A 27,623-nucleotide genomic window follows, 5' to 3' on the forward strand; every position below is an offset into this window, starting at 1 on the left:
ACACAGTGACATGCATCATTCATTTCAAATTAATTTGAGATCATCTTTGAATGGCAATCCAGTGTGTTAACAAATTAATTGTAAATAACCTGAGGCGTGCTTTGTTTAACATTTATTCTTGTCCTTGTTTAAGGTATTGCGTGTGCTTTGCAGTATGGCTCTTCGGGTTTTTGGGCAATGGGCTTCCATATAGTTCACTTATTTATGAGCAATGAGTCTTGTTTCATTGATCAAATGCTTTGCCAAACAAAAAAGTAATAAACGTTTAATTACACATGTTCTCTATATTTACTCTTTAAGCCTCACCACTAACACGATATCATCAGACTATAAGATGAAAAAGGAAGACATATTCCAAATTGAACTGGAAGTTTTGATTTTACGAGCAGTCCATGAAGGCAGCACAGTTCCGAAGGAGACCCCCGCAAAGCGAAGAGGTCGTGTATCCGGGATCCTCCGGTAAAAAAACCCTCTAGCCAGCACGAGGGAAGGGCAGGGAATCAATGAAGATTTGTGGTTTTGTGTCGGTGCCGTTACCGTCCGGCCTGCAGGGGATGGATCCCGGTCTGCAGCTCACATCCAGTCCGTCAGTCTGAATCCGGATCCACACAGACCTCTGCTCTCTGCTGGGATGATGGAGGTGAAGGCGTCCTGAAAGTAACTCTGAGTAAGTGGACGAATGAAAGGCAGAATATTTGGCTGTTTTACCCTCTGAAGACACAGAACGATGCCTGGTTTGTGTAGTCGGTATTTGTGTCTCTGTGCATGGTGTCACTGCTGGTGTCAACCTGCCTCTCTTCGTGGCTTTGCTCCTGATGCAGGAATCATGGAAAAGAAGAGCTGGCAATTTGTGTGCAAATACAATTGTTTTTCATTATGGAGTTCTATTGGATTTATTGGTTAACCATTTCATCTATTTATATATCTGATGAATAACCTCAAGCATAATATGCATTGCCACTTGTATGGACCCTGATATTATTTCAGCCACTGAGTGACCCTTCAATCTCAACTTTAATGGACAAAATGCTTCAAAGATCTCAGGGCTTAGTCTCAGTATTATTTATTCTTTTTAATGCTTTTTAATGGCTTATTTCCAAGAAATGTATCTCTGGTAAGCAAAAAAATATTAAGTTGAGCTGAAATGAAAAATGCCTTTTTAACCCTTTCATATTGTGCACTGATTTAACAATAAACGCTGGTAAAATGACCAAGACATACATTTTTTTATCTTGTCGTCTTGCAGACAGACCTAACAAAGCTTGACTTAAGACATTTACTGATCACCATCATCATGGAGTGATTTCAGCATCCTTTTTATCTGTTTATTCCAATTGAATCACAATAAAATAGTTTATTTTTGGCTTACTGCTGTAGTAAACCAGACGATGTGTGTCTTGCTAGATACAATGAATACAGCTTAGTGAAATCCACCTCTGGGTGATGTTGAACTCAGAACTCATGGTGCGTTTGGTTTCCTGGTGTATCTGGGATTCACAACATGTAGAAAGCAGGAATAGTGGTTATTTCAGAAATGCCTTTTTAACCCTTTCAGATCATCCTCGTTCATATTGGGAATGTTATGTTCTTACCTGTAGCACTTTGATCATAGCACTGTTGTACTTAAGGTATGTTTGCTGAACAGCTACTACTTTACTCAGACGAGGACCTAACACTTGTTTTTGGATCTTACTTTATCGGCAATGATATGTTGTGGTTTCTTTGTTTCGACAAATGTACTTATTGTAAGTTGCTTTGGACAAAAGTGTCTGCTAAATGCCCTAAATAGAAAAGGAAATATTGTGCACTGATTTAATGATATAGTAAAATTACTAAAACGGTTACATTTTTTTAACTGGATGGGATGCTTGAGTATAAAAAAATCAAAGATGAAACAATCAATAAACACGCAGCCTCATAAAATACTAAGATACAACGGCTACGACACTGCAGCAACGTGATGTTAACCTCTCATCTTTGATCCTAATAAGCCGCCCAGCTGCAACGATAACTGTTGAACATGTTAAATCATCATTTATCATCAGACAGACACATCTACAACTCAGCAAATATTTGATATTTTAGTCTAAAATATTATTTAATGATACAAGTTTCTGTTGATCAGCTGATCAAATCAGTTCTTTGTGTCTTGACTGTTTGGTTTCTGTATGCTCATTCTGCCTCCCACACTAATTCATTTAACATCATTACCTGAATCAGAGGAGGGAAACAGCTGCCAGCCTGACCTCTCCTCACCTTTGGGAATTATATCTACATCCTGGACACTGTCCTCTGTGTCAGACAGTCTAAGAGAGAGGTGGAACCCTTCTGGTGGGCCATCATGTCACTGTATTTTGAAAGATTTACAAATATCATTTGTCTAATTCGTACTACAATTCAAACCTAATTTTCTCTCGCTGTTACCGTAAAAACAATAACCTGAAATGATGTACCCTGGGGGACACCAGAAGGGTCTGGACTTAGCCTACAATAGGCCTTTAGGCCAAATTCAGCGTCCATCCTTCGAACGTGTCCTTCGTGGCCTACTTCGGCCGGGTCCTTTGAAGACAGCGAACGCCGAACAGTCTCCAAAATGAAACGGTCTGGTCTACAGAGGACTTCCTGTCACCTTTGCTACCCACGTTGCCTAGCAACCAGCAAACTCAGCTGAGCAGATATCTTTGAGGTTGATATTATTTATCCTCAGGACAGAGAGTGTAAAACCATGCAGGGATAGAAAGACGACAGTATTTTCTCTCTCTGTGATGCCATTCATAAATGAAATAGCAAGGCGGTGCAGTTACTTCCCCCGGGGCGTCCCCGCAGTCCCCCATGAGTCCCCCATGAGTCCCCCATGAGTCCCCCATGAGTCCCCCATCCTTTAGTGCAACATGTTGGGGCTAACTCGGAGGCAGGTGAATGGAAATGGCTCCGGGGCTGATGGGAGTGCTGCTGGCTGACTTCCAGCCTGCAGTCAGTTAATGTTAATGAATACGGTAAAACTGCATTATTTGCAGTAGCAGCCTTGTTTTCCAGGAATGGATAAAAAACGGTATAATGAAGCTCAGGCACATGAATAGTTGATGAAACCTGACTTAGTTGGAGTTAGTTAGTTTCCCAAGATGAGAATCACGTGACTGGAAAATCGTGTTGGGTGCTCCCTCAAAGACATTCACAGGAAGTCTAACCTTGAAACACGTTCCTGCTTAGCTTGCATAATATTTGCACTTATCATGACCATCTACTGTTTTCTTCTCCATTGTGTTCAGAGGAATTTCTCTGTACAGAAGGGCTTTTCTGGCATCTGTGTTATTTGTAATGAACTGTTGGAATGTGATGCATTCAGGGACAAGCATTTTCATGGTTATTTTCAGGGTTAGAAAGAGGCATTGGTGATGCAACAGAAAAAGCCAGTTCGTCATATTTTTGGGGGGCCAAATAAAAGGAAAATGTCTCTAATGTTGCCAAAAATGACAAAATGAAATAAATAATCATAGTGGTGTTTAATGCAGCGACATTCTGAATGTTAAAAACAAAAGCGTATCAGCTTAAAGAGACAGTTTGTCAGCTACACGATACAAACAGACATTTGTTGTTTGTTTTTAACAAAACAATCGACCTGTGTGTTTTATGGAGTCACCTGTGTAGTTACATAGTTAATATCAGCATGATGAGTGTTCAGAGAAATCCACATCAGCATCATTGTATTGAAGATTGATTATATTAAGTGGTGCCATTTGTATGCGGTGTAAAAAAACTGCTCAGAACTTCAAAATCATCAGGAAGTACCTGGAAGCCAAAACACACCGGATCTCATAAGTTAATGGAAGGTGATTTTATTGTAGTTATTAAACACATTAGCATTAGAGGATTTACCTGCCATGACTTGTTACAGGCTGACTTATTTACCTGTTTACTGTAGGTGGACCTCCACTGTCCAAATATGGTCACTTCCTTCACAGGTTGCATAAATTCCAAGATGGCGATGGCCAAAATCCGCAATGACAACCAAAATGCTGCATTCGGATTTGCAAATGTATTGAGATTTGTAAATAACAAATCTGTAAATGCTTGAACTGCAGACAAGTCATCAGTTACAGCATCAGCAGGACTCCCGTTGGCTTGTTACATCATGCCATGCAGAGATCTGCAGACTCGTACAGCTTTCATTTAGATTTCTGTACACATTCACACGCCTCAGTAAGCATTCAGAGATTATTTGAGACTCTTCTGTGTTGAACATGAGTCGGTGTCCCGTTCAGTTAGAGGAGAGAAAAAAAGATTTCTGCATCATGTCTACAGCCAAGATTATCAGTGAACAAAACACTGTTAAAGTCCAGATGAAATTTAAACCCTTTTAGATCACATTCCCGCTCTTTTTGTGCACAGTGCATATTTAACAATAAATGCTAAATAATATTAAAACAGCTACTACCAACCAGTTCCATGGCAGCCATCCATCAATCAACCCGAGTGTTGAGTTTTAGGTGGTAGAATCCAAATCAAATCAAATGTGAAGGATTTGATTTAAATCTTGTTATTGTACAAAAGTGTTAAACCTTGATGTCAGATATTCTTTGTCAAAGATCAATGAACTTTCCTCTGGTAGACTGGTGACCTCTTTCACCAGGATGAGAGGCTGTAATCTAAAGAATGAGTGGAGGGATTCTATCAGTTCGTGTCAAATAGAGTCCTTTGAGTTTACAAATCTTCATCCAAAAATAATCCATGTTGCTGTTGCCGTCAGTCAAAGGACACTCAGTGGTCTGAGGAAGGAATGCCACCTTGACTCGAGGCCTCAGTGATGACACGTCTTCGGCGTTCAGGTTGCTGATAAAAGCTCATTTTGGAGATTCATAGGAATTCCAATGACAGTGAAGTAGCTACGTGTTGCAGCCTCGCCAGTTGTTTGGGGGATTGTTGCTGATTAAAATGCCACATTACATGACAGTTTTTAAAGCGACGCATGTTTTCAGCCGATGTTTTACAATGAAATTGAGGGAACGACTGAAAATTGCTTCATGCTAAACTATTTTCCCATCGCACACAAAACATGCTTAGATTGTCAACAACAGAAACAGAAAACAGAAAAATAATATTTGATTGTGATAAAAAAAAAAAGCAGCACCGCCTCGGCTGTCTGCTGAATGCACCGCCCGCATGACGGGAGTCACACAGCGTCACCTTGATTCATTGAAGATGAAACGTATCGTTAGCTTTACGTCATGTAAACCAACTACGAAGCTATCAGCTGCATCCAGATCAGACTGGAGACGTAAACACAGATGTCTGAGTACATGAAACTGTTTTATATTGTCATATTGACTGTAAAAAGACATGGAATATACATCGATCTCCACCCTGTCTGCTCCCACCGTATTTGTGTTTGCAACAACCCAACTTCTTGGACTGGCTCATAGATGGAGGGTGTTGAAATCAGCATTGAACCCTGAGAGCCTCCTTTGTTGAGGCATCCAGCCTGCAGGACAAACTGTCCCCATGTGTCCCATTAACATCAGACGCATGTCTCCCCCTTTTACAAACGAACACCCTCCACAAAGGGAATTGTGGGAGGAGTCTCTGTCCCAATTATGGACGAGCCTTAATTACCAGCGGAGTCATTAAGAATCAGGCAGCTGTGGCAACAACAAACTGCGTGTCGGAGGTGAAACTGTTAATTATCCGTTGTGTGTTCGTAGACACCGTCACTCTCCTGGAGACTCAGACTGGGAGCGACTCATCCCAGTTCAACTGTTGGGATCATGCAGAGCTGCGTGTTGAGTCTTTACTGGAGTGTAAAAGTAAAGAGGCACACTGCAGAGCAGGAAGGTCACTTGATGAAATGCTAATCTGAGCACTGAGCATCCATGCTGACACCTGACGGGACTGGCTGCTTCAAATGAACACACATAAAACCAAACTGCTGCTTCAGTCGATTCAGAGACCATGTTTTTTTCTGATTTCAGACAAAAAAAAAATCTGATATTCTCTTAAATGATAAAATTATATTCTCTGCTAAATGCTATTTTCTGAGAATAAAGTAGTTATTTTATGAGAAAAAAAACTTTCTGACATTATAAAGTCATATATTTACAAGAAACAATGATATTGTGAGATAATAAGGTAGTAAATGTATGGGGAAAATGCAGATATTCCCTGGTATCAAAAATGTAAGAGAAGAAATATTTCATTGACTTGGTTGAAGTATTTCACTTACAGCAAATATGAGTTCTTAAAATGAAAACATTAAAGATATGAAATGCTGCGGATTGAAATTGTTCTGTACCACATTAAAGCAACATTTCTAATAGATTTGTTTCTCACAGCGTTCATTTCTAATGTCTGTGTGTCACCTTCTCCAACGTGGCCTTCATCCCATAATATTATTATCTGGATGAGCCCGCATAATCCCTTCAGCTTTCTAGCATTAGCATACAGGGATACAAAACCTGCAGCCGTGGCCCGTGGTGAATGAAGAGGCAGGTTTAAAGTTTAATCTCTTTGACAAGCCAGGATATTTATCAGGATATTATTCATATTTGTCCTGACGTGTGATTAACTCTTGTTGCGTCCCTCATAACTCACCTGGAAACCTGCAGTCGCCGTTCTGATGCGTTCAGACCAGGTTTCCAGTAAGTCAGCGGTGGTTTCCTGTTTTAAAAGCACAGCGTCTGGCTGGCCTGACCCATCATCAGGTGTAAGCATGAGTGAAGCTGCAGACAGGCCTCCAGCTGAGCTCACTGTCCGTCCACGTCCAACCTGTTCCCCACCTTCACCAGTAACGTCCCTCTTCTTCTTCATCGTGTCTTCTTTCTCTCGCTACACGCTCATAATGTTCCCGTCGGTCCAAACCTTCATTCTTCTCTTCTGTTCACGGCCTCTTTTCTTTTGTTCCACTGAAGACGAGCCTCCATGACCAGCCAGTTAAACTGGAGAGACAAAGGAGGTCTCCGCCTTGTTGGACGTTACAACACACACAGAGGGATCGTGTTGATGTAGCTGCAGTATATAGGGGTGGACGTTTACATCTGGTAGACATTCTGCTCTATGGTTTATTAAGTATTTTATACAACGGGGTATAAGGGCCATTGTATGTAAGAAAAAATAATAATAAAGTGCCAAGGGAAGGAGGTAATATTCTGAGAAAAGCTGTGATATTCTCTGAGAATAAATACATTTACTAGAAAGAAATATTCTCTGAGATTATAAAAGTTATACATTTATGAGAAAATATGATATTCTCTGAGAATAAAGTGGTTCATTTTCGACATTTATGAGAAGAAATGTAATATTTTTTTAGATTTTTAAGTCATAAGCTTTCAAAAACAATTATATTTTCTTCGAATAAAGTGGTAAATTTGCAAGAAAAATAAATAAATGTGTGATCATTTACCTATACTCTTCCTCTATTTACTATATAATGATAAATATTGATAAATAATGCAATGTCAATTTTGTTGTGGTTTTGTTCCACTAATTCCCTGTCTGTGTTGTTTACATCAGAGCAGTAGTGATGTTATAGTGCGGTCTTGTGTTTCCTCCTCATGTTCGGGTCCTCTAGAGGCCTGGGAGCCTCAGGGTTCTTCAGTATCTTAGCTGTTTAGGACTGCACTCTTCTGGACGGAGATCTTGGTATTTTTTCCGGTTTCTCATGTTCTTGATGCTGATGTCCATTGGGATAGCTGCATCTACATCTACTGCTGTCCTGTTGTTGGTCCACCACCCTGATGTCTGGTTGGTTAGCCGTCACCTGTTTATCAGTCTGGATCTGGAAGTCCCACAGGATCTCGGCGTGCTCATTCTCAACCAGCTTTGGAGGTTTCTTCCATGTTGACCTCTGGACTTCCAGCCCATAATACTCAGCCCGGATGTTCCTGAACACTATAGCCACTTGGGTATGGCGCTCCATGTACGCTGCATCTGCCTGCGTTGTACACCCAGCTGTTATGTGCTGTCTTAGGGGCATCTCTGCTCAGCCTGCACCTGGGGTCCTGTCTGCTGTGGTAGACCCGGCCTCTATTGTTCTTGTGCTGAGGGTTTGCATGTTCTCCCTGTGTTAGCGTGGGTTCTCTGTGTATATGTATACACATATCATGTGTATATATGACAGCATTATCTCATTTTAAAATGTATAGAAAATCTGAGCAGCTAAATCACAGGACTGGACCAATAACCACGAGGTAGCGACGGACTCAAATCTTTTACATTTACACTTAATTAGAGCTAGAACGATAAGTCGACTAATCAATTAGTCAATTAACAGAAAAATAATTAATTTATTATAAATAATAAATAAAATGTTGTTTTGAGCCTCCCTCTTTTCCTCTGTTTTATATCATATTACACTAAATGGTTTTGGGTTTTGGACAAAACAAGACATTTAAAGACGTCACCTTGGACTTTGAGAAACTGTGATTAGCGACCAAACAATTAATGTAGAAAAGAATCAGCAGCTCTACAGTTAACTGCATCTTTAGTTTTCTGCTGTTTATATGCGCTGATGTTTTTACACAAATTAAGCTCCTAAGGAATAAATGCTGAAGATCGCATGCTGTTTATAATATCAGCTGATCTGATGGTATCTATAATGAGTTATCAGATGGACGCAGCAGATTCCCACTCCTAATCTCTGCTCTCTCACCAGATCCCTCCCATTGTTCAGCCCTGCAGGCGTTCACCATTAGTGCCTGTTTTTTCCACAAAAATACATAAAATAAAACATAAAAATAGCATTCTGATTGGGAGGGGTTTTGCCCAGGAGCATTAGAAACTAAAAAAACAGGAGTGGAGACAGCGAGCTATTGTTCTCTCAGATTTTCATCCACACATCGAAGGTTGAAAACCAAATATTTCTCCCTGCGTGTTTTCATGTGTGATGCATGTTAATAAGCCTCAGTGCTGCTCTACCTGACAGCTTGTGTGTTCATGTCACGACCGGGTATAGACTGTTAGGATTCAGGTCAGAGCACATTTCTGCCAGCAGGAAGGATTATTATCCTGAAAGCAGCTGAATCAGCGTGTTGAGTAAAGAGGTTTGGTTAGTTCATCAGCAGCTGAAGACCCTGAACTGACTTTCCCTGTCTGATCTACCTTTAAGTAAACACAACAGCTGTTTGGTTCGTGAAGGGGAAACATTTTTTACTAGCAGTGTCAGGATTTTCATTCTAAAATTGAGTGAAATTCATTTTAGATTTCGACCTTCAAAGTCAAAAGGCTTGGCTAATAATTTGTTTCTCACCATCCAGCCTGTTTGCATACGTTCAAAAGGAAAAAAACAAAAATACCCGACAGCAACCAGTGGAGACGACAGACCAACAACATGCCAGCTGTCACGTCCTAACACCAGTTTGGCTCCGCCCACAAAATGTCATCGCTGTTTACACAAAAAAGGACTATATTACGAGATGATCTGTCTTTTTATCCTCCGTCTTGTGGAAGTCAACTTGAAATGATTCAATTAGCCGAGTGTGCAGGAATTTCAGTGACATAATTATTGGGGCTGCATCTTTCCTGTGTTTGTTCAATATAAAAACACACCTTATTGTTTCATACATTCAGCTTGTTTGAAAAATAAAAGTGTCTTTTCTTTCCCTGAAGCCTTTTCACTGCTTTCAGTCCACATGTAACAACAGAAGTTCCTTTTTTTGGCTACAGCTTCATCTTTCCACCCAGACAGCCCAAGGTCGCCTCTAATGGCTTCTCTGTGTGCTGTTATTCAAAGTGCAGCAACATTGTTGGCTTCCTGCTCCTTCCCTGGACCGTTGCTCATGTCACCATCGTTGCATAATGTTTGATGCAACTTGTGCAGAATCACAGCCTCTGGTTCTCGTCTGATGCCCATTTACGCCGTCACTGAGATTATAAAAGCCTTGTGTGAATATTCTGCATTATGAAACCCCTCAGCCCGTATTCATGTGTAAATGCTGATGCTTCTGAAGCTTCCTACTTTTATTATTAAGGCTGAATCTTGATGGCGTTCCATTTCCGCCTCCCACGCAGCAAAGGCTTAAGGAGCTGGCGATGTGTCACCAGTGTTTACCGCACCTATGAGGCCTCAGTTCAGTCTGCCGATGAGATATGCAGATGAATGAAGCCCAGTTTCTGCAGAGAGAGAACTAGTTTTCCTGTTTGGCTCACACACAGATGCATGCTGGTACCTCTTGGCATTGTGTTCTGTCAGAGGAAGTAGGGTTGTTTAATATGGCGATGAATGATTTTATTTATATATTTGGTTGCATAAGTGGTGCGGCTTGGAGAGGGACCGTGTGGTGAACTGTGCAGACAGTAAAATTGGATTTCTCCCCATTAGGAGGTTGATTCAGTGGACTGTACAGCTGCAGGCGTGCTGCTTGTGAGAGCCGTCTCCTCTCTGCATGCAGGCTTGAAACCAGCCAATAAGGACTCAGCAGGAAGCACGTGTACACATACTGTACACTCATTCACAAACACCTCAGAGAATTCAGGTCAGAGACGTTACACAACATCTGACTGCCAGCTTAGTGCAGTCACCACTATTTCCTAAAAATAAATCTCCTAAAACTCAATATGAGTGAGGTTAATGGGTTGTGATTATATGGCCCGCTTTTTCAATAGTTCCCCCTTTTCCTGCCTGGTTCAATCAATAAAAACACACAGCACAATATCTGTGGAGTCATAGGAGAAAAAAACATTTAGAAAAGAATATACAATATAAATCTAAAAATCAGAAATATACTGATATGAATAAATGAATAAATGTGGAAATATAAAGATTAAAAAACAAATTCACTGTTGCCCATAAAGATGGAATGTTTTCAGACACAATCCTCTGTTTATTCCTATTTAAATGTATCAGTAATCTCTTCAGTCCAGGTGTCATGATTACATTATTTCTCACAATTATCCAGGTGAAATGAATGAGTCCTTCGTGGGCGACCCTATAATAGGATAATTTTACGCATTTTTATTTATTTTCATGGTAAGAGGTAATACTTACACCAATATGTCTAAAAAGAATTGGCAGAAACAAAAGGGGAAAATAAAGTGAAATAAAAATAAATGGGATTATCTAAAAATTAAATAAATAAACAACACCATACAAGTTTATTGCTAAGTGCTAAGATATATAGTGATATTGCACATCGCCCTATTACAAATGTGTGTGCTGCTATTATTGCACTGGGTTAGCATACATAAGTATTTATGTGTGCACCATTGCACATTAATAGTAATAGATGTATATATGCATGCAAGGTCACTGGCCTGGATCATCCCCAGTGTCCCCCCAACAAGTAAACCCACACATACAAGATACAAACACAGACTACCCATCCAGTGGGTAGGTAGTTTACAGTTTTGATTTTCCTGTCCCCATGTTTTAGTTTTAGTATTTGGTAAATGAGGTAAAGGTTGGCAGATCCCATATGATGCTTGGTATGGTGTTCCGGGTCTACGACGCTCGATATGAAAACACTGTCTGCCCAAAATCACTATTCCTAAATGGGATTGACAATCACCTCTGGAGCCGGCTTTTTTTTATAAGGTCCTTTAACGGAGGTGGGGCCATGGAAGATTTTGTAAACCAAAATAGAATCTGCATAGCTGGTGTGTTTTCACAGCTCAGCAGCTCATATTTCTTCAGGAAATGAAAATGCTTATATTATTATATTACTTTTATATTTTGGTATTTTCTCTTTATTTTCCCACCGTCATTCATTATTTGACTGACTTGTCTTCATATTTCTACATATATTTACAGATACAGATTTTTTCTTTTTTGTGGCACTCCTATGACTCCATAGTTTCTGGTGTATGTGGCTGGTGCTGAGGTCAGCAGATCACACATCCACCTGCACACGTCCCTCAGATAAACCACATTGCCATGTTTTTATATTTTTCTCACCAATGGTTCTGGAACGATTTGAGCATTAGTTTATTTGATGAAAATTAACAGTCGTGATAATCGACTAGTTGATTAAGACATTCATTGAATTTGTCAGAAGACGTCACCTTGGCATGTTTCATGAATATATGCATTGAAAAATAACGTTGGTATATTTATTGATGGCACACATAACCGAGATGTTGGTGTATGACGAGAATGCAGTCAGCTCAGGGATGTGTGGTCGTGCACACACACACACACACACACACACACACACACACACACACACACACACACACACACACACACACATCGTGAGTGCATGAAGCAGCGTTTTTTGAGGAATGTGGGTCACTTCCTGCTGCCGCCTCCCGTCTCCTCAGCACGTTGGCTCGTGGCGTTTTTCCGCTGCATGGTCTGATTGACTCGACTCTAGAAAGGAGTAAGCTCGGATCCAGAAGGCACGCTAGCATCCCTCTGAGGCCGAGCCGCAGCTTTATATTAGCATTTAGCTTTGAGCTAAGTGCATTAGTTGTGCAGGTGTGTGATCACACACCAAAGTATTCTTAGATGAAATGTCCAATGATCAGCAGACTTATTATCCTGGGATCATTATATTCATAAATATATCATTATATACCTAAAACGTGACTTTTGACAACGATGGAGGCTGAACACTAAACACCTTAACAAAGCACGAGCAATCAAACCTGCAATTCAAATGGTTGTTTTTGTCACAAATTCTTTCAAGGACACACACGTTAAGGAAAGCTGAACTCTTTCCACCTAAAATGATAGTTAATCCGGAACATGAATCATTTAACGAAGCACTGTTTTTTTACTTTTACCACAGAAGTGTGCGTGGGTGATGGCCGCTGCTTCTGGCAGCGGCCATCACTCTGCTTCTTTTGTGCGAGCGGAGGTTGTTGCTTCCATAATTCATTGCGTAATTGAAAATATGAGTAAAACGCCTGTGAAAAATCACAGAAAATGAATTCATACTAAAACGGTACATTGGCCCGTATTTTTATGGACGTTTCTTAGCATGTATACGTACACTACGACAACATGGAGGCTCCGAAGTCTGAACCAAGACGGAAACTTTATTTCTCCTTTCAAACTTGAAGAAGGCAGCGCCGACCAGATCCACTACTTCTGTTCTTACCAAAGAAGACCTGTTTTCCAAATAATTGTATTTTGTGAAGGTATTCCTGCTGTGTAAATGTATTTCTGCTTGGAGAGTCAAGTAAAGTCTGCTGTTCTTAGCTCTGTGTGTAAGAATGATCCATAATGTTGCCTCTTTGCAACCCGTGGCCTCTGCGCTCACCGAATCTGATTGATCACAGAATTTGGTGAAACAATGTTATTGTCATAACAATGTTATGATGGGGTCATCCCTATGTTCCCCAGGTCCCATGTTCCCTGGGTCCTATGTTCCCCGTTTTCCCCAAAAAGGGTCCCATGTTCCCCGGTTGCAATACTGACAGGAAGCCTTGTAGTGGTTCTCGGTCTCCTCCACCCTGGAGTGGACGTTGCTGCTGCAGAGCTACTCGCTGGGCGTTGTAGACCCTTCTGATGGGCACTGTGGGTTCCCTCTCCAATTCTCCAGTTACTGCTTGACAGAAATCGGCATTGTGCACCCTTACTCTGTCAGGGGGATGCACATGTTCACCGACCTCGTGCACAATGATGTTAGGATCCCCTCCTCAACATCAAAGGTGTGTTGGTCCACAGTACTGCCCTGCAGGTCTCTCTCCAGCATCTCCATCTAATGTTGTCTTGGTTGGTGCGATGCCTGTGGTATCTGAAGTGGTCCAGAACTATCACTTTTCCTCCTCGGTCTCCAGTCATTAGCTTTGCCATTGTCTCCTCCTTGGTAAGCTAGCTAGGGCTTATAACAATTGAGTTATATGTCACCAATACTTTTCTCTCCATTTTATTATTTAGATTTAGATTTAGATATTTAGTGTATTTATTATTAAGTATTAATTTATTAATTTATTGTGTATTTATTATTCTTATTTATTTATTATTAGTATTTAATGTATTTATTATTAGTATTTATTGTTGATTTAGTTTATTGTATTTAAACTGTCACTGTTTACAAAACAAAAGCCAATTTACAGCCTAATCTCCCCTCATCTAGGCCTATTTGGATATCAAACGGCCGACAGGCCTATTTGCCCTGGAATTCGGCACTAATGGTGTAAAAAATGACATAGGAAATACAGACTGTGCTGTTTATTCACCCCGCTGACGGTGTGTAAATCAGGAGTAAAGAGGGCAAACCAGAATTTTACCACACTTTTTAAAATCTTCTATCATTTCCTTTTGCTAAATACATAATTGAAAAAGTTATTTTGATGCTTTTTGGTGCATTTAATATCACTTCTGCAAACTTCTAGATGGAAAAAACGGGTCTATTTGTTTTGGTGCTCTTTTAAAGAATGACAAATGTATGTTTGCACACATCCACGCACCACAAAAAAAGGAACAAGAGAACATCATTACGATTGGTCAAACAGTAGACAAAGATCCTGTTAATGGTTTAAATATAGTTCAGTGTGTCACTGTGTTCCTCTGTGCATTGTGTTCTCCATTAAACTCAACTCTATTGATTGTTGGGCATCACAGGATGGATCTGTGCCCCACAATGCCCCTGTGGTTGCCAAGCGATCATGCGCCACATAAACACACTGGCAATGGGCAGGTTTTACGACGTCCTGTGTCTAACGCACTCCTCCCCCTCCGATGTGTAAACTCTTCACCAAGGGGGTCAACAGCGATGCATTGTTCCTGCCCAGGAGAGCCAACAGTAGCAGACATTGTTAAGCAGTGATGTGAACACACTGCCTGTGAACGCTTCATAATAAAGACCAAAATCATGACATGAAGCCTGAATCATTTCAAGACGTTTTCGTGCCGCTGTGTCCTCAAAGCTGATCTGTGTTGAGATTCTCCTCCTGTTGTTGCTGAATCAGATATGGAGTGAACAGATATTGTATCCGTCTGTGGTAGAGACGGGACAATAATGGATTTTTATTGCAGATTTGCGATTTATGATCAACTTATTTGAGATCATTTGATTGTTTTTCACAAAAAAAAGATGTCTTATCTGTGATGCAGTAAACATTTGTTTCAATGTAATTATGTTTGAGTGCCATTTGGAGTTTTAAAGGAGTCATCACCTGGTTTTATACGTATCCAGCCCCCCTTGGATCGCTTTGGATCAATTCGTAAAACTTATTAGAAAAAAAAAAAAAAAATTTAATCAAACATTGAGCTTGTTCTGACCCTTTTTCGTACCGCGATTTTATCACGCGAGATTACGCGCGAGGTTTTGACTGGTCCGGATGTGCATTGTATAATATGTAATGAGGCGCGCGTTGATTCGCCGCAGGAAGGACAGAGCCGGGGGGGCTTGCCTAGCCAGGCTAGCGCCGCCTACTGGTTCCGGCAAATTTAATTTGCCTCAACCATAGTCTGGGAACTAGCAATGCGTTTCGGTTTGCTCCGTCCGCCAGAGCGGACGGACCAATCAGCGAGCAGATGTGGCGATGACGGGCGATGACGGGCGATGACGTCGAACTGAAGCGCCCAAACTGAAATACCGGTGTAGTTCCCAAGCTGCGGTAAACAGTTGACGAGATGGATGTCGGCGAAGCTATACGCTCTGTGCTTGAAACTATTCAGGATATTAAAGACTTAAAGCCAGAACAAGAAGCATGTTTGACGAATTTTTTGGAGGGCAAAGACGTTTTTGGACTTCTTCCTACCGGGTTTGGGAAAAGTTTAATTTACCAGCTGGCCCCGTTAGTGGCGAAGACATTATGCAAGCCAAACGCTAATGCTAACCCTATTGTCATCGTTGTGTCCCCCCTGCTTGCCCTGATAGAAGACCAGATTAAGGAGGCAGGGATACTGGGTGTAACAGCAGGCTTTGAAAGCAGACTTTCTGTCTTACTGTCAAATATAATCTTTGAATGCGTTATTGTTCCTTTGATGCGTAGATTTGAGGAACAGAAACGACAACACTCGTCAATACACACGTTCTTCTTCTTGTTGTTGTTTTACGGCGGTGGGATGTCAATAGCCTACACATGTTTTCAATATGCTCAAAAAGACTACAATGCTAAACCACCCGGCTTCCGGCGCATAGCATACGTCACCGCCAAGCAGCAGCGATTAGTCGAAGCAAACGGAAGCAACCGCCTCCCGGAAGCAAACGAATCTCTACGGCTCGTGTTCAGACGCTATATGAAATGTAATGAAGTAAGTGTCTGATGCATCAGGCTAGGGCTTGCCTGCATGCAGACTCCAAAACATAATGGCGGCGCTTCGGCGATTTCAGGTAGCGGACGGGGCGGGGTTGGGTGGTGAAAGAGGGGTGGGCTTATGCAAGTAGCCTCCACGGTGACGTCACCGAAGGCGCAGAATCAAAATCTCGTGCTTTAGGAATGCACACCCTTGTGTGCTATTCCTGTTCGGAAAAAGAGCAGAAGCGAAAAAACGGCGCCACTTTCAAACTCCAGCCTTTCAGGCAAGTTTCAACTGAGGTCAAACACAGATATGCATGTTTTAACAAGAGAAATTGCGATTTCCAGGTGATGACTCCTTTAAGCACATTTGATGATTATCGGTAAATATTGTGAATCGCAAGTATTTTGGCCAGAATAATCATGACATGAACTTTTCAAATAGTCCAATGCCTGGTCCCCCCAAGCTCTACAATAGCAGCTCACATTAGTCCAGAGACCAGACCAGACTATGTGGAGAAACCAGAGACTGTCTGTGGTCCAAACAACAAGGTCTCTGCTGTATTTATGTCTAGATGACCTTATTTGGAGTGTTGATGGAGCAGCTACAATGTTAGCATAGCCTAGCACCCATCAACCAGACTCCATTCAGAAAACAGATTTACTTGACACTAGAAGCTGGTTCTTCCTGCTTCATCTCCTCCCATGAGTCATGACAGCAGGACTAAATTTAGCAGGACCCACAAAGTAAAGCTGTGGCACGTAGCACCATGTAAACTCTCTCTCTCTCTCTCTCTCTGTCTCTTATGTTGTGTGTTGCTCCCTCTCCTTCTTCTCCCAGTAAAAGGCTTGTCCGTGACTCACCACGGCAGTGCGAGTGCCTCATGAATTATTGAAGCGATGGTTGAGCCCTCATGAATTATCCAAGGAGGAGCAGCTCAGTGGCTTCGTCTGATCCAGCCTCCGAAAAATGACGTTGCCACACACGTTTGCTCTTGATGTACCAGAAATGAGTGGAAGTCCACGTAGGGAGGAGGTCGGGATGGTGGAGGGGTCATCAAATGTTACATATTATTTTAATGCCAATTGTGATGTTTTAACCAAAACTTACCAAGTAGTTTTGTTTTGTTCATGAACCACATGTTTCAAACAGTTTCAAACAGTTTGAAACTGCGACCGTTCGGTTTAGAAACAATATATTTCCATGGCAACATAATTGAGAGTGTAGTTTAGTTGTATGGGAACGTAATTTCACCACACAGGACAAGAACACACAAGACTGCTAACTGTAATCTAGTCCCAGTGATGTTAGGTTTTCCTAAATTTAGTAGTTTTGCTGCCTAAACCTAACCTTTGTTTTGTTGCCTAAACCTTTTAAGACCAGCCTAAGTCCTAAACCTAACCTTTGTTTTGTCGCCTAAACCTTTTAAGACCAGCCTAAGTCCTAAACCTAACCTTTGTTTTGTTGCCTAAACCTTTTAAGACCAGCCTAAGTCCTAAACCTAACCTTTGTTTTGTTGCCTAAACCTTTTAAGACCAGCCTAAGTCCTAAACCTAACCTTTGTTTTGTTGCCTAAACCTTTTAAGACCAGCCTAAATCCTAAACCTTACCTTCGTTTTGTTGCCTAAACCTTTTAAGACCAGCCTAAGTCCTAAACCTTACCTTCGTTTTGTTGCCTAAACCTTTTAAGACCAGCCTAAGTCCTAAACCTAAGATGGCAACATGTTCACTGATGATTAATCGGTTAATCGTTTTGGTATATTAAACATCAGAAAATAGTGAGTTTCATAGACACAAACGCACCACGAGCCGTCATGGTGCCTTTTCCTGACTTAAACCCACAGGAAGTCAGCGTTGCTGTGAGTCTCTCTACTGTACGTATGGCGAACAAACGCCACACAGCAGCAGGGGCCACGTGTCCTGAACGCATCGTTGTGTTTGATGAATAGTCTGTTAAAAGTGTTCATTGTACATTCCTCCGACTGAGCAGAAGATCTGATTACACTCTGAGCGTCCTGCTGTGGAAATAAATCGGCATATTAATGAGTAAATGGGATTTTATTGACTCCGGAGAGGATTCATATCAAAACCACCCTGGTGTTACTCCATTCATTTTTATTAATCATAGGAAGTAAAGTACACACAGGACAGCTCATAATGAAACTGGAAAATAACTAAACCCATGAAACTGAAGTTTGTACGGACATGTCCAAGTCCACGTGGACGGGACGGTGTTTGTTGACACAATGCAATTAAATGAAATGAAAGTAGAAATATGATTCATTCTAGTTGATAATGATGATATGCACAGACATTTTATTTTTATTTCAATCAGAGAGACACAATTTATTAGGTACTAATGTTTTCCTATTTCACGTACAGTGAAAGGTTTTCACCACTTGATTGATAATTCATAGATCAGGTTATTTCCTTTCATCTTTCTACTGTCATTAAAAACCAATAAAGAGACTTAAAGTCCCATAACTCCTACTATTATCACTGTTAGTCATATTTCTTTTATTATTGCTGCTGTTAGTGCTTTTATTATCAATATCATTCGGTTGTCTCCACTGCTGCTTGACGTCAGACCTTTTACTGATCACCATCATTATGGAGTTATTTTAGCATCCATTTGATCTGTTTATTGCTTTTACACCTATTGGACCTCTGGATGATGTTATGAACTCAGTTATGAACTGACAGGATGGCGTTTGTTTTCCTGGTGTCTGGGACTTCAACATGTATCAGCATGGTGGTGATTTCAGCCATGATGGATAGAAACCTGGTTGCTGTCTTCTCTGGCACATCCAAACATGTACACATCAAACTTAGAGGGGAAAATTTGCATTGCCTTTTGTGTGAAGTGTGTAGTTTAACGTGATACGGAGCCACAGTGGACTGTGTGGAGCCACAGACCTCCCTCACCTTTGCCCACTTCCTGTCTCTCTCCATATTGTTATTAGCTACTTTGTTTTTAATGATTAGGACGTCGCCCTCATTTGATTGGATGACTTTCTTTGGGAAAAAAAGAGACGGTGTGTACGAATTACTCCCATCTAATGGTGAAATTGTATTTTGCATTCAAACAAATATCGCTCTCTAGTGCATCACTACCAAGAAGCTATGACAACATGTCATCCAACAACACTTCACCAGTATTCTTTCAGGTAATGAGATTGATATTTCAAACAAATGTGTGAGCATGAATATATAAGTAATTACACCTCCAGCAAGATAGTGATTTATGTTGCCATGTTTTTATTGGTTTTTGGTAGCCTTCCATTACGATGTCGTAGCCTATAGCATCAGATAACAACTAGACACACAACAAACATGTTGTCTTTATACTGCTCAACAACACTGACTGTAAAAGTCGGTAAAAGTCGCTGTCTGCCCCGGGGGAGAGCCGGTCCTGCACACCACCCTACGTTTCCGTAAGCACCTCTCACTCATGTGATCTCCTTTCATTCACGCTGGCTCTGAACGAAATCACAATCAGGCGTCCTGTCCCTCCTCGGTGGTTATAGTCTTCAAAATGGCAGAACGACGTGGAAGCCTCCTCTGTCCAATGTAAATACAAATAAGAAATTATTTGCTCACAAGGATAAATCAGATGATTGGCGGAGGAAACTATACACTTATGAGGGAACATTTATGAATGAAGATATTGATTTTAGCTAATAAATAAAACTTAAAATGTTACACACTGTCCCTTTAACATAACGTTTTTTATCATAAATTTAAACACGAGGTGTGAGGTTCAGTTTCTGTAGAGGCGTTAATCATGTGATTATGGCAGTTACATTCAGGGCTTTTTCCAGGTTAAATGTCAGGTGTTTAACCGAGACCTCTCGACTGAGGTGGATTACTTTTTATCCCGCTTGTGATCCAGGTCGAGGTCTGAGCAAGCAGCTGTCACGTCGTTCTGACTGAAGAGAATAAAACGAAGGAGAATTGTGGATTAATCAAGTGTGGAAACATGGTGACACAGCGGCAGCACCTGCCTGCACTTTGCTCTGTGTGTACGACAGCCGCTTTCTGGTCGCCATGCCAACCAGAAGGGCTGTTCACATTGGCGCATGCTCAGTTTGGCTCCCGTCCTTGTAACAATAGCCAGTGAGAGACTCACACACACACACAGTCTTCTCCAGCTCGCAGTGGGAGCGAGGCGGCGAGGAGAGGCTTCCTGCTGCGCGGCTACGCTCGTAACGCACACACACACACACACACACACACACACACACACACACACACACACACACACACTCCTTCAGTGTTAGAGGTGAGTACACACGTGCATATTCAATATGCATGCTTTTATTTCATTATTATTATGTGCTTCAGTGAGTACTAGAGGAAGCATGTGCTCTCTTTTCTCAATCATATTTTGTCATACCAGCATCATTATAGTCAGATCTCTAATTCCAGCCCGGGGGTGCATGCATGTTGTGCTTTATGAATAGTGAAAGCATGTTTATTCTGCTCAATCGGAGGTGTAGTAGTTGACAAAGCAGGGATGGTTCAATAATTCATGCAGCCTTATGTGGAAGAAAGTCAGAGGATGACAGCAGGTGTAATGTGATGCTTTGCATTGACACAGATCGCTCGTTTTGATCAGTTCTACAGCCTTCTGGTTGCTTCTTCTTCATGCATGTTGAGCAGTTTAAAGGCTGATCTGCAGATATGACTCAGAAGGTGAAAGGAAAGCATGGGTGTGAAAGCTTCCTATGAGGGAACGCCAGGAGCTGCTCTGAGATCTGTAGGATGATCCTGTAGTCTCGCCTCATTTCTCCCTCACTGAGAGAGAGAGAGAGAGAGAGAGAGTCACCCACATGATGAATGGCTGAGGCTGATAAATTCCTGTGTTGGCTCTTCACACAGCAACATCATTGTCTGTGTGTGTAAACTGCTACCTGGTGATATGCTTCCCATCTATACCACAGTATTATTTTTCACCTATATGACAAATAAGAAGATACTGTTATTCCTCACGTCAGAAAACTACCCTTTTTTAACTCACTTTGTTATTTTTAAAGAAATGTAATTATAAATCACTTTGGAGTCACCAATTTAAAGACCAGCATTAAAAAAACAAAAGAAACAATAAGAGGCAACACTTAATGTTAACTCCCCTATTTCACATTGATGAGCAGGATTTGTTGGTGTGCTTGTTGACATTTTTTCTGTAGCCGAAACACATAAGACCTGCAGTGAGGTTAGGCCTGAGGGAAGACGCTCTGAGAAGGCTGGGGAATTATTACTTCAGTGTAATCCACTCTTGTAGTGAATTTGTGTCCGGCAGGAAGTTGGGAGTTTTTCAGATGCCTCGATTGAATATAACAAGTTCATTATTAGTAGAAGTAGTAGGCTATATAACCATTTAAAATGGATTATAAGAAGCTATGAGTCGTAAGCATATATAAGGACATTTTTAATTATTCATGAACGGTATTTGATAGCAGTTATAACTTCTCCTATAGACATAGTTTAACTGTGTTTTACAATATTGATATTCACCAGCTGTTTGTATACAAGTCATCACTTGTGGATGCTTCACAGGAGGAGTCCTATTTGTTGACAAATACATTAATAAAGATTTCACACTAAAAAAGTTTTAGCAAATAACATAAAATGCATATAATCACGACGGCACGAGATCATCCGTCTATTATCTACTCGTCCTATCAGGGTGGTGGGCGTCGGCTACACAAATCCACTACAATTCCAATGAGAATTACATTTACAACAATATTAATGAAAATGGAAAATGGATACTTTTGCTTGATGAATTACTTTGAACTGCATCTATATATGTATTTATTTACACATTTAAGGAGCAGCAACCATTTGGAGTCTCTACACAGTCTCACAGCAGTTAGTCAAATAGACAAGAAATCTATTGGTTTACTGTACAGGGACACAAATTGTCCATTTGTTTTTTGTAAATAAACAAAAAGTCAAATGGCCGCTTATGTCAACAAAGCAAGGAGAAGCTCTGATAACAACACATGATAACATGATATACTTTATCGACAGAGTCTCACGGCAGTTAGTGAAATAGCCACAAAATGCAATCTATTGGTTTCATGTACAGGGACTGAGAAAGACTGCTTATGGTGGGTGTGTCCAACAACACAGGACTCTCAACCACGAGACACTGTTTTCCTAAAGTGTTGTTGTGAAGTGATGTTTTTGATGGTTTTCCTAAACCTAACAAAAAGGATGTGTTGCCTCAACCTGACTTTTTGTTTTGCCTCATAATGTCATGCCAACTGACAGAAAACAAAGCTGTGCCGAGCGACACAAAAAAGAGAATTTGTGTCGCTCTGCACGACACCAATAGATTAGATTTAGTTTCACGAACTGCCGTGACACTGTGTTCGTTCATGGGTCATTCCATGCCAACTCAGCCACCCATGTACATGACACCTCTCAGATTTTGCTGAAAAGAGGTGAAAATATGCCTTGTGTTACCAAACAAAGTAATTTCAGGTCAATATCTCAAACGGTTTGCCCGTGGCGTCCATTTGAATTTTAAGTGCCACACCCCTTTTTGACACATTGGAATTTTGCATTTCATTTGTTGGCATTTTTGGAGGCCCATAACTTCTCTTCTAATAGTGATAGAAGGCTGTGGTCTGTTAGTTAATTGTAGTTTATACTACACAATTCTGAAGAACAGAATCCACATTCCTTACTGTTTGGGTGAGAAGTGGGTCATCAAAGTCGGAAAATTTTTGACGGCATGTGTGATTTTTCACTTTTTGGGTGCCCCCAGCACCACGATTAATGATGATATTTATTCTGAACAGGATTATTTGTTATATTTAGGGACCTTTGCTCTTGCCAAAATGAATTTGGAGGGTATGGTACCACTGGTGGGGGTTTTATGGGGGTCCAAAAACCCTCCCGGGCAGAGGTGACTCTTTAGGAACCCCATATTTGGACCCCCAAATGACCGCGTGGGCACTTGATGATCCTAATGGGATTTATACCAGATAAAGATACATATTTGTTCTTTCTTTTAATGAAATAAAACCTTTGACTATGAAGCTCCATAATATGAATTTTATTCTTCATAATGCACCATTTTGGACATTTTTTTCCAGAAGTCTAGAATGTAGATCAGTGAGAATTTAGTGATGATAAAGCATGAAAATAGTGTAAATAACTTAGTATTATGCTCAGTGATGGCAAACAATTAAATATTAAGACTGCTGGCCATTAATTTCCTGAAAATCACAAATTAACCCCTTATCCCCGATGAAAGAGACCCGCCTGTGACAAGCGACTTGCAGCATGAGCAAGTCTGCAGGCTACTGATGCAAACCACATTCTGACACCAATGGAGATGTTTCAATGGGCAAAAGAAAACATTAAGAACATTACATTCTTCTTTGTTAGTGCAGAAGATATTAAAAAATACGAGGAAAAGTACGAATTGGAAAGACGTTAAACAGTAAAAAACAAACAAACCGTGGGCTATTAGAGGTTAACAATCTCTGGTGATTTACATCTCTGTGCTTTTTATCTCTATGTCTTCATCATGATTTTACTTTAGACACAGTTCAAATGTTTATACTAACAATGAATCAAATGACTGTTTAGTCTGCAGCCCACTATTCAAGGAATCCACTCATTGTTTCATTGTGATATAAATAGTCGTGGCTCTCCAGTACGTGGAGGAGGAGGACGACAACACAGCACGCTAGCTGAAAACGGCTACAAAAATAGAGTGTGGTAGAGTGATAGATGGCAGACAGAGACCGAGAGTGAGAGGACTCTCTCACCCTGTGGGGAATTGGAAAATAAATTGAGTTGACACGGGCAGGTTTGCATAGCGATGTGCGTGCTGGGGAGACGTTTGGACTCGGGGCTTAGGAGGTTTACGCCAGGTTAATCATCTCTGCAGCCGCCGGTGAGGACGACCCCCTGGGATCAGAAATGAGCAGTTTCTATCTGCCATTAATAAAAATATGGAGTCATTAATGGCATTTGTGCCAAATTAAATACAGATGTATTACAGTCAAAATGAGGAACAGTCCTCCTGCAGAGACGTTTCTATCCTTAATGTAAGCATCTAGTGGGAGTCTCTTCTTTCTCTTTTCTGTCGCTGGTCAGAATATAACAGCCTTTGTTGGAAGTCAGGTTTAATTCTCAGTGTTTTGATGGTTTGGAGCAGGTAGTTGGAGCAATGTGAAGCTTCACTGATACGACGGAGAGCACCTTCTTCTTCCTCGTCATCATTTCGAGTTTAGGCACAGATTCCTACTAGATATGCATACATCACTGGTCTCAAACACACAACCTACTGATGAGTTCTTTATTCACTTTTAGTTCACATAGTTGCTGATTGAAACCAAATGACTGCTGTTTGTGTTTAGACATTCACACTTTTTGTTTAAAGTGAAACAAACCAACATGTTGATGTTCACATGTAGAAATCTATGGTTTCATTCATTAGTTTATGAACAGGAAGAGTTCACATTCAGTTTACCAAGAGGCTATTTTTCATCTGTAGTCCCTGGACAAATCAGAATACAAGACATGCACAAAGAAATGGACTTGACTACATTGACTGCATTATTAGATGCTATAGAATCAATGAGAATGTTTATGTGTCCAATGCAACCAAACCTGCACCTGCGGTGACTAGTGTGGTTAGTGGTTTGAGAAAGATTGTGGTTACAGTTTTTAAAACGTGAAGGTTCATTGCAGATCTGTGATGCCAAATGTTCCCTCCTCATTTTTTGATGTAACACACTCAATATCTGTGAGGACCTTGATCTTTAACGTTGAACCGCTGGATGGCTGTGTGTCTGGTGTTCCTATCGAGCTTTCTAACTGAGCGGATGCAGATTGGCGTAGAAAATGGAGAAACTTTGAGGAGTTTTGGGAATGTCGATTGGCTGCGAAGTGAAACCCACAACGAGAATAAAAGATCCAAGCGTTTCTTCACTTCCTTGCTTCCAGAAAGCATAACCGAGGTATAAGGTGTGATTAATGCTTACCTCATCTGTGAGGGTCATGAGTGTGTGCATATCCAACATTTTCTACTCTTTGAGAACCTTTCCCGATCCAAACAATCCTGCGTCATGTTTCAGCATTGTTGAGATTAGAGATGCTGCCACCTTCATCAGACAACGTTGACAGATTGAATCATGAACATTTTCCTCCACCATCGCTGCTCTCATCACGTGATGGGTGATGGAAATCTGCCTTCTGCTGCTTTTGAAATTAAGGGCTCATTATGGGCACTGAAGCAAGAGAATGTACTAAATGGTTTATATTTCCTTTTCTTTTTAAGCGAAGTGTTGATGGGATTAGTGGTATATATCTACACTCAACAAAAATATAAACGCAACACTTTTGTTTTCGCTCCCATTTTTCATGAGATGGACTTAAAGATCTAAAATTCATTCCAGATACACAATATTACCATTTCTCTCAAACATTGTTCACAAATCAGTCTAAATGTGTGATAGTGAGCACTTCTGCTTTGCTGAGATAATCCATCCCACCTCACAGGTGTGCCACATCAAGATGCTGATCTGACATCATGATTAGTGCACAGGTGTGCCTTAGACTGTCCACAATAAAAGGCCACCCTGAAATGTGCATTTTTTTGCTTTATTGGGGGTCTGGGGACTCAGAACCAGTCAGTATCTGGTGTGACCACCATTTGCCTCATGCAGTGCAACACATCTTCTTCGCATAGAGTTTATCAGATTGTCAATTGTGGCCTGTGGAATGTTGGTCCACTCCTCTTCAATGGCTGTGCGAAGTTGCTGGATATTAGTGGGAACTGGTACACGCTGTCGTATACGCCGGTCAAGCACATCCCAAACATGCTCAATGGGTGACATGTCCGGTGAGTATGCTGGCCATGCAAGAACTGGAACATTTTCAGCTTCCAAGAATTGTGTACAGATCCTTGCAACATGGGGCCGTGCATTATCTTGCTGAAACATGAGGTGATGTTCATGGATGTATGGCACAACAATGGGCCTCAGGATCTCATCACGGTATCTCTGTGCATTCAAAATGCCATCAATAAAATGCAGCTGTGTTCTTCGTCCATAACAGATGCCTGCCCATACCATAACCCCACCACCACCATGGGCCACTCGATCCACAACATTGACATCAGCAAAGCGCTCACCCACACGACGCCACACACGCTGTCTGCCATCTGCCCTGAACAATGTAAACCGAGATTCATCCGTGAAGAGAACACCTCTCCAACGTGCCAGACGCCATCGAATGTGAGCATTTGCCCACTCAAGTCTGTTACGGCGACGAGCTGGAGTCAGGTCAAGACCCCGATGAGGACGACGAGCATGCAGTTGAGCTTCCCTGAGACGGTTTCTGACAGTTTGTGCAGAAATTGTTTGGTTATGCAAACCAATTGTTTCAGCAGCTGTCTGAGTGGCTGGTCTCAGACGATCTTGGAGGTGAACCTGCTGGATGTGGAGGTCCTGGGCTGGTGTGGTTACACGTGGTCTGCGGTTGCGAGGCCGGTTGGATGTACTGCCATATTCTCTGAAACGCCTTTGGAGACGGCTTATGGTGGAGAAATGAACATTCAATGCACGAGCAACAGATCTGGTTGACATTCCTGCTGTCAGCATGCCAATTGCACGCTCCCTCAATGCTTGTGGCATCTGTGGCATTTTGCTGTGAGACAAAACTGCACATTTCAGAGTGGCCTTTTATTGTGGGCAGTATAAGGTACACCTGTGCACTAATCATGATGTCAGATCAGCATCTTGATGTGGCACACCTGTGAGGTGGGATGGATTATCTCAGCAAAGCAGAAGTGCTCACTATCACACATTTAGACAGATTTGTGAACAATGTTTGAGAGAAATGGTAATATTGTGTATCTGGAATGAATTTTAGATCTTTAAGTCCATCTCATGAAAAATGGGAGCAAAAACAAAAGTGTTGCGTTTATATTTTTGTTGAGTGTATATATATATACACACACACACACACACACACACACACACACACACACACACACACACACATATATCTGCAACTTGATGGAGAAGGTGGCAAGCTAATCTTTTCAATCATCAATTAAAATTCCTCCCACTTTATGCCCCGCCTGTCTGTCCTGTTTCACTCAGAAATACAATACTGGCACTTAAATATGAATGTCATTCCTGCAAAGTGGGGCGATGGGGGAAAAAAGCTTCTGGAGGAAAACGTTGGGTTTTTGTTGGTGCTAAATGAGACATCCAGCTGTAAAGCTGGCATAATAAAGATAATGTAAATACTCTACTGAACTCACACAGCCGTCCACTGTTGATGCTTGTAAGTATGTCCCCATAAACCATGGTGACAGTTGATCAATGGATCTCCATCCTGCCTCATTCCCAACACCCACCACGTACCCTCCTCTTCCTCCATGCCGCTCATCACCCCCCCCCCCCATAAGCCAATTACAAGCATGGCTTGGCTTCTGCAGGAGAAAGCAGAGGGCTTTTCCTGCTCT

General features: G+C 41.3%; 1 protein-coding gene across 2 annotated transcripts in view; it reads left to right on the forward strand.

The window, feature by feature from the left end:
* Nucleotides 1–531: 531 nt before the first annotated feature.
* The window catches only part of arhgef49 (Rho guanine nucleotide exchange factor 49), a 66,064-nt gene continuing 38,972 nt past the window's right edge, over nt 532–27,623 (forward strand). The window contains exon 1 of one of the 2 annotated variants that reach the window (XM_084022564.1): nt 532–667. The gene's annotated coding sequence lies outside the window, so the exon portion shown is untranslated. Of the gene's footprint in view, nt 668–20,310; nt 20,403–27,623 lie in introns of those variants that run through there. The other variant, XM_084022565.1, reaches the window with a different exon arrangement.

Source organism: Eutrigla gurnardus (genome assembly GCF_963514095.1).
Source record: "Eutrigla gurnardus genome assembly, chromosome: 12".
NCBI lineage: Eukaryota > Metazoa > Chordata > Actinopteri > Perciformes > Triglidae > Eutrigla > Eutrigla gurnardus.